Raw genomic sequence first — 18,174 nt, forward strand, 5'->3', positions numbered from 1 at the left:
CGCCAGTGTCCCCTCCTCAGAGATCTGTGCCCAGGCCAATGGACACCTCGTCTAAACTCAGACATACTAACACTAGCCACTTGGCTACTGAGCACATCCTCCTCAGAGATCCATTTTGACTCTTCAGGACTTGTTACAGGTTGAATTGTGTCTCCCCCGCAAAATTCATATATTGAGTGTGACCTCTCAGTAGTTCAGAATGTGACTTTATTTAGAAATAAGGTCATTGCAGAGGTAATTAGTTAAGGTGGAGGTCATTAAGGTGGGTCCTAATCCAATATGACTAGAGTCCTTATAAAAAGAGGAAATTTGAATGCAGACATGCACACAGAAGGAACACCATGTGAAGATGAAGGCACATGTTGGGATGATGCTTTTAGAAGCCAAGAAATACCAAATATTGTCAGTAAACCACCAGAAGCTAAGGGAAAGGTCTATAACAGAGACTACCTTGTGGCCCTCTGAAGGAGCAAACCCTGCTGATACCTTAATCTTGGACTTTCAGACTCCAGAACTGCGAGAAAGTAAATTTCTGTTGTTTAAGCCGCCCAGTCTCTGGTGCTTTGTTGTGGCAGTCCTTACAGACTAATACAGGACCCTTCCTCCCAACTTCTAAAGTTAATAATTCCAAACTTTTCCTTTTATTACCCTAATCCTGGGGGTGGTAGATGCTTCTTGAAATTACTATCTCCACAATATCTTATTGTTCTCTTTTCATCTTGAGGAGTTACATAGTTAATTTTATACCAAGATAGAGATTCTTTATTTTAAATTGTAAGGTTCAAATACCTTGTATATTTTCTACCTCCTGACTGCAATTGGGCTGATACACCTAATTTTCATATAAAGAAAAGAATCATAGAGGGATTAAACAATTTACATGAAGGCAAAGAGCTACTGAATAGCAAAGCTAGGTTGGTATGGCTTTAGAAGCTATTTCATTAAGTGGCTTTGTTAGGTGAGAATTTAAAACTTGACCCCCTATGGCTGTTGTACCAGCTTTAAAGAGGCCAGTGATGAAGCCTTGTTGATCTTAACTGATTGAGCCATTTGTCTACTTCTGTGTATATGATTAATGGTGGACATCAACGTGTGATACAATATCTTAATTCTTTGTGCCCATTCTCCAGCTGTATGTCTCTGCTCCAGACCTACTTGTCTTTGATCTTTACTTTTTTTCTCCTTCCATGCCCCTTACCATCATGAAACCATTTGCCACTTCCCAGAAAACTATATATTCCCATTTTGGGCCACTTCTTTCACATAGAGTGGATGAGCAGGTGCAGTCTTACAGCTCCGCCCACTGAGAAGCTTTGACCTCTCCACTGCCTTCAAGGTCGTGCCTGATGTGATTGCAATGCAGCCATTATCCATTTTTCAGCTCTCTATCACATACCAAGTTGGACATCTATAATAGAGCTCAGACTTTTTCCTCTTCCTTCTGCTGGTCATAGAAGGCCCCCATCAGCCACATGTAGGAGCTGAAAGAAAGATGTAAACAGCTATAATTGATGACATGTAGGTCTGGAATGCTTACCCATGCAGCTTGTTTTGCCCTCTGATGCCTGCTTAGGCTCCATCCTGGATGTATCCTCTCCATCCAGTGATGGACTGCTGCTGGGTCCATCCAATATTATGACTTTGTGGGTCTGATAAACCAAGCTAATAATGGGAAGTTTCCCCATGGTCAAGTGTTCCATCTCTAACAGAGCTTAGTAACACTGCAGGAGATTTTTTTCCTAAGCGTGCAACTCTGTGTTGCTGATGGAATCAGCACGGCCCTGCTCCAGAGACAACATTATGACTCCTCCATGGGATTTAATACAGATTCACACAGCATTCAGCCCTATAGACACCACTGACATCATAAGGTCTGCCATATTTCATGGTCTCAATGGCAGAACTGATTCCAGCATGACCCATTGTTGAATCCTTACTGCTCCAGACTTCACTTAAATATGGCAGGCTTCCATGACAGCTGATACATGGGCCAGAGCACATCCTAGGCATATAATGTGAGCAGCAGAACTCAAAATGGCTGATTAGGTAATGTGTTTCCTTATATGTGGTATGGATGTAAGATATAGCACTTTATCTGTTACTTTGGAGGTAATATCTGAGCACCGTCTTAACCTCTCCAAAAAAATTTACTTAAATGGCATCCCTCTGAATTTTGGTATGGTTTATTCCCCACCTTTGGAAACACACATGTCTTTACCAAGGCCTCCAACATACTAGCAACTGCTTGCTTGTCCTGTCCAGTTTGATGTCATCAATTTAATGAATTAATATGACATTTCATTGGATGTCCAGTGGTCCATATTTTCTTGGACTGATAGAGAAGGTAGGAAAGCTGTGATAGTCCTGGGGACTAGTTATAAAGAATGTTATTGACTATTTCACATGAATAAAACAGCTTCTGATACTTGTTTCTTTTTTTAAAAATTTTTAATGTTTATTTATTTTTGAGAGACAGAGAGTGTGAGCAAAGGAAGGAGGGCAGAGAGAGGAAGACACCAAATACAAAGTAGGCTCCAGGCTCTGAGCTGTCCACACAGAGCCCTACATGGGTCTCAAACTCATAAACTGTGAGATCATGACCTGAGCCAAGGTCAAACGCTTAACCGACTGAGCCACCAGGTACTTGTTTCTGATGCAAGTAGAAAAGAATACATCTACCAAATCATTAGAATCTTCTCTAGCAACAATAGCACATCCAACCTCTAGCATAGTATTTGCAAATGGAATTATTACTTCCTTGAGCTTGGTAATCTACACAGATGTTAAGATATTAAGATGTTAAGATATTAAGTTTGTACAAGTTCATATATAAAATTGTGTGGTCAGAAATGAACACTGAATGCCACTCAGATCTGTTCTAATATGTGAAAATTTGTAGTTAGCAATTGTTTGGTTTTAAAAAAAAAAGCATGCATAGATACTTGTAGATAATAATGTCTTAATTCCTCTTTTCTATCCTTGGTTTGGGACATTGCTTTATATCCAACTGAAGAAATTTCTCCATCAGGATTTCCTACCGGACTGGTCGCCAATCATTTTTCTCTTTGCCTTTTTAACACTAACACCTGACATATGTATTTCCAGCCACAAAGTTGTATTGATAAAAACCACATGAAAATACCATGAAGTCAAAGGACAGTATGTTTACATATAACACGTTTTGTTAAAAAAAATTGTTTTTAACATTAAAAAAATACCTACTCCTAAAACTTACTCTCTCAACATGGGCTACTTGATCCAACCCCATGCTTTGTGATAGCTCTAATCCAATACAGTCAAGGTACTGAGTTGTCATTGGATATCAATCACTACTTTAAAAAAGGAGAAAAGAGACAAACTTAGATGAGGTGACTTCTGTGGTCACGTTAGAGCCACCCATGAGGCAGTCTGGATCCATAGCCTTTATCTCCTGGCAGCCTTGATTGAATGGAGGCCATGAGAGATGTTAAAGCCCTCTTAAACTCTCATCCCCCCTTTTTTCTATCATGTTTCACAGACTACTTCCTGTCACCCAATTGCCTACTTCTTTCCTTCTGCCAACAAGAAAATTATTAGGTGCCGGCACATTCAGTAGATTGTTATTCAGTTGCACTTGAAAATGTTCATTTACTGTAATAGGCTCATTATTCTAGGAATGTAATTGGAACCCAGACTGTTATGACCTCAGGAAATAGAACATAACAAAGCTATGCAGAAATATTAACTTTGCCCCAAAGCAGGGCAGCCTTTTCCTTAGGGAAAATGGAGGAATCCATCATCCTACCTTCCCATTCTCTCACAAAATCACAGATGGTTGGGTCTTTGTGAACTGTAAAAGACTTCTAATCGAAATTCCTTAATTGACCCATGGGAAAACTGAATCCTATCAACTTAAAAAAAATAGAACTTTTACTGTCTTGGAAAAGTTTTTTCTAGTGACAACTAAAATTTGGAGTAAGAACTAGGCAAGAAAGGCTGTGTATACTTAGGTTTGTATAGCAACTGCAACACAAAGTTGGGTGGACTTATAATCAGTTTGAAGATAAGCACTGAAAGCACTTAAAAAGTGAAGAAAACCAGAGGGAGGGGTAAAAATTAAAGTCCATATTAATGGCCCATGTAGAATGAGGGGATTAGACAGGATGACAAACTCTCACATTCTATTTCATGATGTCTATTATGCCTTTAAAAATTATTAACAAAATGGAGTTTAATATAGATATAATGCACTGTACACCATCCAAATAGCTGATGCAGGAATCTGGTTTGATATTAATGATTTAGACTGGAAACTGTTCAACATATGGGCTTAAAATAATTAGAAATGTTATCCCCTTCAGTGTGAGCAATGCTTAGACTAATCTGAGACCTTATTTTTAAGCCTCAGAATAGCTGTATTGCAGAGACCTCATTTGAGTTTGGTTTCCCTTTTTGGAGTAAAGTTTTATGGCCTCATGTGACTTTATAAGAAGGGCATCATTATATGTGCACACACATACATATGAGCCATGTTTGAAATTTCTAATTTCAGCCTCTGAACAAAGAAACTATTTTGTAGTATAATAAGACATATTTACTAGTATTTAAATGGCAGGCTTATTGTAAGTTTTACAACATTAAAAATGCAATGGTATTTTTTAGACCCAAAATAATTTATAGTGCTTAACATTTCTCAGTTGGTTTAAAAACACAGAGCCAAGACCAACAAATCCAATGGAAAAAAATGGGCAAAGGATAGGAGTAGACAACCCACAGAAAAGGAAAAGTAATTGTCTCTTAAAAATATGAAAAGATGCTCACTGCACTCAGTATAAGAGAAATGCAAATTAAAATATACTGAGATGTCATATTTTAATCCATCACATTGGCAAAAATTCAAAAATTGTTAATACTTTCATTGGTGAAGCAGTGGGGAAACAGGCCCTCGCACACATTGCTGGTGGGAGTGTAAATTGCTACAGCCCCTGTGATGGTCTATTTTATAAATGCATATTATAAATTATAAATGCATATTACCCTTTAACCCATTAATTCCCTCTGTAACTTTATCCTACAGATACACTTGCACACGTGCAAAATGACATATTTACAAGCTTTTCCATTGCAACACTGTTTATGATAACAAAAGATTGGAAATACCCCACATTTACATTAGTAAGGACTATTTAAATAAAAAAAGGAGCATGCAGTTATTTGGAAAAAAATGAGAAAACTGCCTATATACACTGATATGGAAAAATCTCCAGATACGTAATTTTGTGAAAGAACAAGGTAAAGAAGCTGAACATATAGTATGTCCCTTTTGTGTATCAATAGAAGGAGAAAGAAGAATATATCTTTACATTTGCTACTATTTATAATTAAAAACTCTGGAGAGCTGCACAATAAATAAAAGTTTTATGGAAATGGGATAGGTAGCAGAAAAACATAGGAGGAAGACATTTTACTCCACACCTTTTCATTTCTTTTTATTTTCTTCCAGCTTTATTGAAATATAATTTGACATAAAAATTACATAAGTCTAAGATGTACAATGTAATGATTTGAAATATGTATATATTGTGAAAAGAGTACCACAATAAAGTCACTCAACACATCCATCCCTCACATAGTTACAACTTTTTGTTGTATATGTGGTGAGAACTTTTAAAATACTTTTGGCAATATTTAAGTATACAACACAGTATTGTTAATTAGCCACCATGCTGTACATTACGTCACCAGAACTTACTTCATTTACAACTGAAAGTTTGTGCTCTTTGACCTCTCTCACCCACTTCTTTCCATACCCCACTCCCTCCCCAAATCTCTGGCAACCATCAATCTGCTTTCGTTTACTAAGAGTTTGATTTTTTTTTTTAATTCCACATATGAGTGAGATAATACAGTACTTGTCTTTCTCTGTCAGACTAGGAATAGTACACAATACTCTCAAAGTTCATCCATATGGTCACAAATGGCAAGATTTCCTTTTTTATGGCTGAATAATATACCAGTGTATATGCGTGTGTGTGTGTTTCCTACTACATTTCTTACATTTTTAATATTTCTTACTATTCATTCATCAATGGACACTTAGATTGTTTGAAAGTTGTGACTATTACAAATACTGCTGCAATGAACATGTATGTTGGATATCTCTTCAAGATGGAGATTTCATTTCCTTCAGATATATGCCCAGAGTGAGATTGTTGGATTGTATAAAAATTATATTGTTAATTTTTTGAGGAACCTCCATACTGTTTTCCATGGTGACTGAACAATTTACATTCCCACCAACAGTGTACAAGGGTTTCCTCCTCTCCACATCCTTACCAGCACTTGTTATCTCTTGTCTTGAGATGATATTTCATTGTGGCCCTGAGTTGTATTTCCCTGGTGAGTAGTGTTGTCGAACACCTTTTTATGTACCAGTTGGCCATTTGAATATCTTCTTTGAAAAAATGCCTATCCAGGCCCTCTGCCCAGTTTTTAATTGAATTACATGTTTTATTACTATTCAATCACATGAATTCCTTATATCTTTTGGATATTAATCCCTTATCAGAGATGTGGCTTGCAAATATTTTCTCCCTTTCCATAAGTTGCCTTTTCATTTTGTTGGTTCTTTTCTTTTGTTGTGCAGAATTTTTTGGTTTGATGCTGTCCACTTATTTATTTATTTTTCTTGGTCGCTAAATATTTTCATTTCATTTTTAAAACAATGTGAATTTGTTACTAATCAAAATGATTAAATAATTTTAAAAGTAGAGATAATAAGGAGTTAATTTGCCAAAAAAAATCAAAGCTTTGAATATGTTTCATTTGTTCAATATTTTTTCATTTAAAATTTTTTAAACGTTTATTTATTTCTGAGAACAGAGAGAGAGACACAACACGAGATGGGGAGCAGCAGAGAGGGAGACACAGAATACAAAGCAGGCTCCAGGCTCTGAGCTGTCAGCACAGAGCCAGAGGCGGAGCTCGAACTCAGGAGCGGTGAGATCATGACCTGAGCCGAAGTTGGACACTTAACCGACTGAGTCACCCAGGCACCCTAATCTTTCTTAATTTTAGTAAACATGTTTTTTAAGTTTTAATTTTAATTCTAGTTAGTTACTATACAGTGTTATATTCGTTTCAGGTGTATAATATAGTGATTCAACAATCTATACATCACCTGGTACTCATCATAAGTGCACTCCTTAATCCCCATCATCTATTTAACCCATCCCCCATCCTCCTCCACTCTGATAAGGACATATATAATCATGTTTTTTTAATTTGTCTCCCTCGCTCTCTTTTTCCCTTTGTTTCTTTTGTTTCCTTAATTCCACACATGAGTGAAATCATATGGTATTTGTATTTCTCTCACTGACTTATTTTACTTAGCATTATATTCTCTAGCCCCATCCATGTTGTTGCAAATGGCAAGATTTCATTCCTTTTTTATGAATGAATAATCCATTATGTGTGTGTGTGGGTGTGTGTGTGTGTGTGTATATATATATATATATATATATATATATATATATACCACATCTTCTTCACCCATTCATTAATTGATGGACACTTGGGCTGCTTCCATGATTTGGCTATTGTAAATAACACTGCTATAAACATAGGGGTACATGTATCCCTTTGAATTAGTGTTTTTGTATTCGTTGGGTAAATACCCAGTAGTTCAGTTGCTGGATCCTAGAGTAGTTCTATTTTTAACTTTTTGAGGAAACTCCATACTGTTTCTGAGAGTGGTTGTACCAGTTTGCATTCCTACCAACAGTGCACGAGGTTTTTTTTTTTTTTTTTTTCACATTCTTGCCAACACCTCCTGTTCTTTTACTGTTGATGTTAACCATTCTGACAGATCTGAAGGTGATATCACATTGTAGTTGGTTTTTTTTAAAGAAGTACTGGTATTTTATTTTTTTTAATTTTTTAAATGTTTTATTTATTTTTGAGAGGGAGGGGGAAGAGATAGAGGGAGACACAGAATCTGAAGCAGCCTCCAGGCTCTGAGCTGTCAGCACAGAGCCCAACATGGGGCTTGAACTCACAAAATGCGATATCATGACTCGAGCTGAAGTTGGACACTCAACTGACTGAGCCACCCAGGCGCCCCTCACTTTGTAGTTTTGATTTGCATTTCCCTGTTGGTAAGTGATAATGAACATCTTTTCATGTGTTTGTTTTTATGTCTTCTTTGGAGAAATGTCTGTTTATGTCTTCTGCCCATTCTTTAATTGGATTATTTGCTTTAGGAGAGTTGAATTTTTTAAGTTCTTTATATATTTTGGATGCTAACACTTTATTGGGTATGTCATTTGCAAATATCTTCTCCCATTCAGTAGGTTGCCTTTTAGTTTTGTTGATTGTTTCTTTTGCTGTGCATAGTTTTTTATTTTATTAAGTAGTTTATTTTTGCTTTTGTTTCCCTTGCCTCAGGAGACATATCTAGAAAGAAGTTACTATGGCCAATATCAAAGAAGTTAACGCCTGTTCTCCTCTAGAATTTTTATGGTTTCTGGTCTCACATTTAGGTCTTTAATCTATTTTGAACTTTTTGTGTGTCTTTTAAGAAAGTGGCTGGAATGCCTCGGTGGCTCAGTCAATCGACCGACTTCGGCTAGGGTCATGATCTCACAGTTCGTGCGTTCGACCCTTGCATTGGGACTCTGTGCTGACACTGTGGAGCGTGGAGCCCACTTTTAGTTCTGTATCTCCCTCTCTCTGCCCCTCCCCTGCTCACACACTTTTTCTCTCTTGAAAATAAATAAACATTAAAAAAATAAAAACAAAGAAAGTGGTCCAGTTTCTTTCTTTTGCATGTTGCTGTCTAGTTTTCCAAACACCATTTATTGAAGAGACTGTCTTTTTCCCACTGGATATTCTTTTTTGCTTTGTTGAAGCAGATTTATTTCTGGGCTTTCTATTCTATTCCATTGACCAATGTGTCTATTTTTGTGCGAGTACTACCTATTTTGATTACCTCAGCTTTGTAATATAACTTGAGGTCTGGAATTGTGATGCCTCCAAATGCTTCTCTTTTCCAAGAATGGCTTTGACTATTTGGGGTCTTTTTGAGATACCATACAAATTTTAGGATTATTTGTTCCGGTTCTCTGACAAATGTTGGTATTTTGATGGGGATTGCATTAAATGTGTAGATTACTTTGGGTAGTTAGATATTTTAAGAATATTTTTGCTCCAATACATAAGCATGGAATGTCTTTCCATTTCTTTGTGTTGTCTTCAATTTATTTCATCTGTGTTTTATAGTTTTCAGAGTACAGGTCTTTCACCTCTTTGGTTAGGATTATTCCTAGGTATCTTATTCTATGAGGTGCAGTTGTAAATGGAATTGTTTTCTTAATTTCTCTTTCTGTTGTTCGTTATTGGTGTATAAAAATAGAACAGATTTCTGTATATTGATTTTGTATGCTGCAATTTTACTGAATTCATTTATAAGTTGTAGAAGTTTTTTGTGGAATCTTTCAGGTTTTCTATGTATAGTACCATGCCATCTGCAAATAATGAGTTTTAACTCTTCCTTACTGATTTGGATGCCTTTTATTTCTTTTTGTTGTCTGATTGCTGTGGCTAGGACTTCTAGTACTATGTTGAATAAATGCCATGAGAGTGAACAACCTTGTCTTCTTTCTGACCTCTCAGTTTTTCCCCATTGACGATGATGTTAGCTGTGAGCTTTTATATATAGCCCTTATTTTGTTGAGATATGTTCCCCCTAAACCTATTTTGTTGAGGGTTTTTATCATGAATGGATGTTTTGCTTTATCAAATGCTTTTTCTGTGTCTATTGAAATGATCATATGGTTCTTATTCTTTCTCTTATCACTGTGACATTATCATGTTGATTACCAATATTGAACCACTCTTGAAATCGAGAAATAAATCCCACTTGATCATGGTGAATGATTTGTTTAATGTATTGTTGGATTTGGTTTGCTAGTATTTTGTTGAGGATTTTTGCATCTATGTTCATCAGGGATATTGGCCTGTAGTTCACTTTTTTTGTGGTATCTTTATCTGATTTGGTATCAGGGTAATGTTGTCCTCATAGAATGAATTTAGAAATTTTCCTTAATCTTCTATTTTTTTGGAATAGTTTGAGAAGAATAGGTATTAACTCTTCTTTAAATGTTTGGTAGAATTTGCCTGTGAAGCCATCTGGTCCTAGACTTTTGTTTGTTGGGGTTTTTTGATTATTGCTTCAATTTCTTTGCTGGGTATCATCTGTTCAAATCTTCTATTTCTTCTTGTTTAAGCTTTGGTAGTTTATATGTTTCTAGGATTTTGTACATTTCTTCTAGGTTGTCCAATTTGCTAGCTTATAGTTTTTCATAATATTCTCTTATAATTGTATTTCTGTGGTGTTGGTTGTTATTTCTCTCTCATTTGTGTGTGTGTGTGTGTGTGTGTGTGTGTGTGTGTGTTTTATTTGAGTACTTTCTCTTTCTAGATAAGTCTGGCAAAAGGTTTAACAATTTTATTCTTTTTTAAAGATTTTTAGTTTAGAGAGAGAGAGTGTGTGCGTGTGTGTGTGTGCAAGTGGAGGAGAGGGGGAAGAGGGAGTGAGAGAGAGAATCATACTTTAATATTTCTTTCTTTATTTACTTATTTATTTACTTAGAATACCAATTATGTGTAGATTATTTCTCTTTAGTGCATCACTTAGTTCTCTAATTTTCCCCTCATACTCCTGGATTTTCTTATCTCTCTTTTTCTTAGCTTCCTCTTTTTCCATAATTTTATCTTCCAGTTCACCTATTCTCTCCTCTGCCTCTTCAATCCGAGCTGTGGTTGTCTCCATTTTATTTTGCAGCTCATTTATAGCATTTTGTAGCTCCTCCTGGCTGTTCCTTAGTCCCTTGATCTCTGTAGCAATAGATTCTCTGCTGTCCTCTATACTGTTTTCAAGCCCAGCGATTAATTTTATGACTATTATTCTAAATTCACTTTCTGTTATATTGTTTAAATCCTTTTTGATCAGTTCGTTAGCTGTCGTTATTTCCTGGAGATTCTTTTGAGGGGAATTCTTCCGTTTCTTCATTTTGGATAGTCCCTGGAGTGGTGCGGAACTGCAGGGCAGTTCCCCTGTGCTGTCTTGAATAACTTGTGTTGGTGGGCGGGGCTGCAGTCAGACCTGATGTCTGCCCCCAGCCCACCACTGGGGCCACAGTCAGACTGGTGTGTAACTTCTCTTCCCCTCTCCTAGGTGAGGGATTCACTGTGGGGTGGCGTGGCCCGTCTGGGCTACTTGTACACTGCCAAGCTTGTGGTGCTGGCGATCTGGCATATTAGCTGGGGTGGATCAGCAAGGTGCACAGGGGCGAGAGGGGCAAGCTCAGCTCGCTTTTCCTTCCGTGATCCACTTCGGGAGGGGCCCTGTGGCACCAGGAGTGAGTCAGACCCGCTGCCAGAGGGATGGATCTGCAGAAGCACAGCCTTGGGTGTTTGCGGGTGTAAGCAAGTTCCCTGACAGGAACTGGTTCCCTTTGGGATTTTGACTGGGGGATGGGTGAGGGAGATGGCACTGGCAAGAGACTTTGTTCCCCACCAAGCTGAGCTCTGTCGTCTGGGGCTCAACAACTCTCCCTCCCATTGTCCTCCAGCCCTCCTGCTCTCTGAGCAGAGCTGTTAGCTTATAACCTTCCAGATGTTAAGTCCCGCTTGCTGTCCAAACACACTCCGTCAGGGCCTTCAGCTTTTGCAAGCCAGACTAGAGGGCTCTGCTTTGCCGATGGGCCACCCATCCGCCCCAGCTCCCTCCCACCAGTCCGTGTAGCAAGCACCGCCTCTCCGCCCTTCCTACCCTCTTCTGTGGGCCTCTCATCCACGCTTGGCTCCGGAGAATCCATTCTGCTAGACTTCTGGTGGTTTTCTGGGTTATTTAGGCAGGTGTGGGTGGAATCTAAGTGATCAACAGGATGCGGTGAGCCCAGCGTCCTCCTATGCCACCATCTTCCTCCTCCCTTCTGCTTATTTATTTACTTAAAGAGCACATGTAAGAGGGGGCGGGGCAGAGAGAGGGAGAGAGAGAAACCCATGCAGGCTCTGCACTGTCAGCACAGAGCTGGACACAGGGCTTGATTTCATGACCTTGGGATCATGACCTGAGCTGAAATCAAGAGTCAGACACTCCACTGACTGAGCCATCCAGGTGCCCCAGTTTTATTCATTATTATTATTTTTTTTTTTTATCAAAGAAGCAGCTCCTGGTTTCATTGACTTGTTCTGTTCTTCTTTTACTTTCTAATATCATTTATTTCTGCTCTAGTTTTTATTATTTCCTTCCTTCTCCTGGTTTTAGGTTTTACTTGTTGTTCTTTTTCTAGCTCCTTTAGGTTGTTTATTAGAGATTTTTCTTGTTTCTTGAGGTAGACCTGTATTACTATAAGCATCCCTTTTAGAACTGTTTTTACTGCATCCCAAATGTTTTGGACTATTGTGTTTTCATTTTCCTTTGTTTCCATGTACTTTTTAAATTTCTTCTTTGATTTCCTGGTTGACTCATTCAGTTTACTAGGATATTATTTAACTTCCATTTATTTGTGGTATTTCCAGCTTTTTCTTTGAGGTTGACTTCTAGTTTCATAGTGTTGTGATCAGAAAAGATACATGTTAAAACTTTGACCTCTTTGAATCTGTTGAGGCTTATTTTGTGGTCTACTATGTGATCTATTCTGGAGAATGTAGCATTTGCACATAAAAAAGTGTGTATTCTGCTGTTTTAGGATGGAATGTTCTGAATATGTCTGTTAAATCCATCTGGTCCAGTGTGTCATTCAAAGCCATTGTTTTCCCCTTGATTTTCTGTTTACATGATCTGTCCATTGATATAAGTGGTGTGTTAAAGTCCCCTACTATCATTGTATTATTATTTATTAGTTCATTTATGCTTATTATAAACTGTTTTATATATTTGGTTGCTTCTATGTTGGGTACATAAATATTTGCAGTTGTTATATCTTCTTGTTGAATTGTCCCCTTTATTATTGTATAATGTCCTCTGTGTCTCTTATTACAATCTATTTTGTAAAATATAAGTATTGCTAGTCTGGCTTTCTTTTGACATCCTTTTGCTTGATAGATGTTTCCACATTACCTCAGTTTCAATCTGCAAGTGTCTTTAGGTCTAAAATGAGTCTCTTGTAGGCAGCATATAGATAGATCTTGCTTTGTTATCCATTCTGTGTCTTTTGATTGGCGTGTTTAGTCCATTTACATTCAAAGTAATTATTGGTAGATATGTATTTATTGTCATTTTCTTATTTGTTTTGCAGTTGTTTCTGAATGTTTTTTCTGATCCTTTTTTGTCTTTCTTTGATGATTTTCTTTAGTGATATATTTGGACTTATTTCTCTTATTCATTACATACTTATTAATGGTTTTATAATTTGTGGTTACCATTATGTTTGTATATAATTTCTTGTGCATATAGCAATTCATATCAAGTTGATGGTCGTTTAGGTTTGAATCCATTCTTTACTCCTCTCCTCCCCCATGTTTTAGGTATATGGTGTCATATGTCACATCCTTTTATTTTGTGAGTTCTTTGATTTTTTACAGAAATATTCATTTTTACTGCTTTTCTGTTTCCTATGTACATACTGTCACTTTTGATCTTTCCTTTCCACTCAAAGATCTTAACTATTTCTTGAAGGGCTAGCTGTGTGAGAAACTCATTATCTCTCCTTCTATTCTGAATGATAGCATTGCTAGATGGAATATTCTTGGCTGAAGATTTTGCCCATTCAGCACTTTGATTATATCATGCCACTCCCTTCTTGCTTGGAATGTTTCTCCTGAAAAATCTCCTGATAGCCTTTTTGGATTTCCCTTGTATGTTACTGTCTTCTTTGGGGTTGCTCCTGTAAATTTTTCTTTATTACTATATTTTGCCAATTTAATTACAATATGTCTTAGTGTTGGCCTGCTTTTGTTGATTTCATGGGAGTTCCCTGTGCCTTTTGGATCTAGATGTCTGTTTATTTCTCCACATTAGGGAAGTTTTCAACTATTATTTCTTCTGCCCCCCCCCTTTTTCTCTCTTCTTCTGGGACTCCTATAATGTGAATGTTATTACATTTGATGGAGTCGCTGAGTTCCCTAAGTCTGTTCTCTTTTTGCATATTTCTTTTCTCTCCCTTCTGTTCAGATAGGTTATTTTCCATTACTCTATCTTCTAGGTTTTTAATTCATTCCTCTCTTATTTCATTTATTGAGCCCTTTATTTCTGCCATGTTATCTCTGTGTTAAGGGCCTTACTCATGTCTTCTACTCTTTTCTCAATTTCAGTGAGTTATCCGTATGATCATTGCTTTAAATACTCCATCAGGCATTTTACTTATATCTGTTTTGCTTAGATCTCTGGCTATCACCTTGTCCTGTTCTTTCATTTGGTATATATTTCTCTGTCTTCTCATTTTGTCTAAGTCTCTGTGCCTCTTTTTCTGTGTTAAGAAAGTCAGTTACATCTTCTGTTTTTGAGACTAATGGCCCTGTGGAGAAGAAGTCTTACAGTGCCCTGCTGTGTAGTGTCCTGTTTCCCAGGGCCTAGTACTTCTGGGAGTGTCTCCAATGTTGCTGCATGTGCTCTGCTCTTTTGTTCTGGATGCTTTGTCTTTCAGGCCAATCATCTGTGGAGGCTCTCCTTGCAGTGTTGTGGGCAGTGTTTGGCCCCTGGCGAGTTTTAATGAGATGTCCTTTGATTTGTTTACAAAATAAGAACTGTTGCTACCAACACCAGAACTGAGGCTCCACAAAACTCCCAAATTTGGAGATGCATTTGAGTAGGGGTTTGCTCCAATTGACCAGGGCAGGGGGCCTGCCAAGCTGAGACTGAAGCAAGTGGGACTGGGAAGGGCAGTTCTACCAGAGTGTGGGAGATTGGGGCTTCATATAAGAAAGCTAGGTAGTGAGCATTAGTGCGGCCCTGGTTCCCACAGGTGGTCCTGTGCTTATGCTAAGGAGAAGGAGAGGAAAAAGGCACAAGCCAGTTATTTTGTTCCTGGTAGGGTCTCTCCATGAACGCTGCCTCTCTGGGATGTACTCCAAGATGAGCAAAAAACTTCCCCACTCTGTGCCCCAGGTACTCTTTAGATTTCTCTTTCCTTGCTCTATGTCATGTGTTGTTTCCCTACCTTCTCTCTAGGAGCAGTGCAATGTCCTTGGGACTCTATTCCAGCCAAGTCTGCTGACCCTGAAAGCTCCATGTTTTTAAGTTGTGCTGGTTGCCAAAAGTCATGAAATTCAGTCCCCTCTTACTTTCCATGCCGAGTGTTATGGGGATTTATTTTCCTGTTGTGTTCCCCAGTGTGCTAGCCTGTCTCTTGCCCTTCTCCACAACCACATCCCCCTCCCCACTGCAGCAGCCACAATCCATTTCTCTCCCAAACTGCATCTCCCACCTTCTTTGATGTGGCCTCTTTTCCATCTTTAGTTGTGAAGTTGTTTTTCCAGTTTTCAGGTCAATTTTGGTATATTTAGGAGATCTGATAGTTATCTAGTTGTATTCATGGAATGAGGCAAACCTAAGGTCCTGCTACTCTACTGCCATCATCCAACCTTCTCATTTGATTCAGTTTGAGTTTATATTACAATATAATTATAATTTTATATGTAAACTTCAGCATATATTTCATGGTGATTAATTTTTTTAAAAAATTTTCTTTAAAAAATACTTTTTACTCTTTAGACCTAGAGTTAGCAATAATAGGTAGAATTAGCCAATATATCATAACAGCTCCAATAAGAATAACTTCATTACATAAATGTTTAAACAACATGCTGAATTTTATTGCAATATTATTACAATAGCTTCCTAATGTGCTTCCACCTTGCTTTCCTTCAGTGCATTATCAGTCCAGCAAACAATCATTGTACTAAAATTATAAATAAGACCATGACAATTTTCTGTTCAAAACTCTCTAAAGTCTCCCTATCTTGCTCTTAGTAAATAAAAACCCTTTTGATTATCTTTGAGGTCTGATGAAAGCAGCCCTCCAGCACCTCTTGTGCCAAGTATCACTATGGCCCTCCAGCTACAAATGCATTCTTCTTTGTCTGCCTTGCATCACTGGAGTAGGTCCTTATAGGTTTTCTCCTGGCACAATACCCTGCTTTGTTAGCAGAGGGCACTGCAGGGGGAAAGGGCTTCTCCTCCTGGTTGTGGTGTTTGATCTTGCTCTCAAAACTCAGCTGCCAGTCTTGTGCAGAAGACCCAGAGATGCCCACTCTCCAGTGTTTTATTGGCATCCGTGTGCATGCCTTTAGCTCCATCTGAAGTTTGTCACTGAATTTCTGTTATCTAGGGAACTATGTCATACCTTCTTAATGACATCTGAATCTGTGCCTTTGTTGGAAATGGGGGAGAATCATCCAACTTTATTCCTTCCTGGGGTACTGTGACTCAGTGCTATAGGTGTTGGCTATCTTTAAATCTTCTATTCACATATCCTTTAGAGTTCTGTCTACATCTTAGCAGGTAATCTCCCTTTCACTAGTTAATGATTTGTAAACTTCCCTGCTTAAAAAAACTATATGACAAAAATCAGTTGCATTTCTATACACCAATAAGAACATTATGAAAAGGAAATTAAGAAAACAACCCCACTTATAATAACATCAAATAAATAAAAGACTTAATAATAAGCTTAACATTAGAGATGAGAGACTGGTATACTGAAAGCTGCAAAAGTTGCTGAAGGAAATTAAAGAGAAAAATAAATGAGAGACATCTCATGTCTATGGACTGAAATCATATTTCCCAGTTTTTAAAATAAACAATCTGGATATTCATCCACTCTTAAAATTTTGAAATTAGACATAGGACTTAAATTGTTAAAATGCCCATACTCCACAAAGCAATCTACAAATCCAGTGCATTTCCTATCAAAGTTCCAGTGGTGTTTTTTTTTTTTTTTTTTTTGCAGGAATAGAAAAAAATCCTAAAATAGACATGGAAGTTCAAGGGACCCCAAATAGCCAAAACACTATTGAAAAAGAACAAAGTTGGAAGCATCATACTTCCTGGTTTCAAAACATATTACAAAGCTACAGTAATCAAACAATGTGGTAATGGCATAAAGATAAACATATAGACCAATGGAACAGAATAGAGAACCCATAAATAAACTGTTCTATATATGGTCAAATGATCTTCAACAAGAGTGTCAAGACAACATAATGGGAAAAGTATAGTCCCTTTGACAAATGGTGTTAGTAAAATTCCATATCCACATGCAAAAGAATGAAGAAATGAGTGCTGCATCTCAACTGCAGTAGGCCCTTAGATAGGAGGTTAGGCTATCTCTTCCACTTGACAAGAGCCATTACCAATATTGTTTAGGCAAAAATATTTAACAAATTTTGGAATCATCTATCTTTCTCCTTCAGATTGGGCTTTGACAGCGATTAAAAGGGAAAGTGTCAATATTTTGTGGCAATTCTGATGTGAGGTGCTTACCCTTTGTCCCCATCTGTGTGTTCTTCGTTGTAACCCCAACAGAGAAATAAATGATGGGGTCTGCTTTTTCCATGGGTGATCTCTACTGGCAAATATTAATTTAATGATCTGTTCTAGAATGTTCCTGGGGAATGGTTTCATGCTTACAGGTTCATAATTTCCAAAATTCATCCTTATACTTAAGTAAACTAACAGGATCTTTGCCCTTCCCCTTCCCCTTGTAACACTGCTATGATTTTCTATGAGTTAACATAACAATATGACTTTGAAATTATATTTTCCATTTTTTAAAATAAACAACCTGGATGTTCATCCATTCTTAATTTAAGAGCTTGCTAAAATATATGAAGTAAAAATTCCAATATGTAATATCCCATATAAAATACAAAAACATCTATAATCCTCAATTACTTATCATTTAAAAAAACATTAGATTATTTTTCTTATAGGTGCCAAGTAATCATAAACCCCAATAATCAACTTCAAGATACTAATTTTGCTTAAAATCCATGGTAAGCTGACCTTATGTGAGGCAATCTAAAACTGTTTTGTACGCTTGCTCTATTTGTGTGCCTCGGTGAGTCCTCACATTTTCTAGGAAACAGAAAGGCAAAAATAAGGCTAAAATCAGCCAGAGGTACTTGGGCCTTCCTGATCACTGTCTGCCCTGTGCAAGTAAGTGTTCTGAGAGCCTGTACTTATACATA

Source organism: Leopardus geoffroyi, chromosome B2 (assembly GCF_018350155.1).
Source record: "Leopardus geoffroyi isolate Oge1 chromosome B2, O.geoffroyi_Oge1_pat1.0, whole genome shotgun sequence".
Lineage (NCBI taxonomy): Eukaryota > Metazoa > Chordata > Mammalia > Carnivora > Felidae > Leopardus > Leopardus geoffroyi.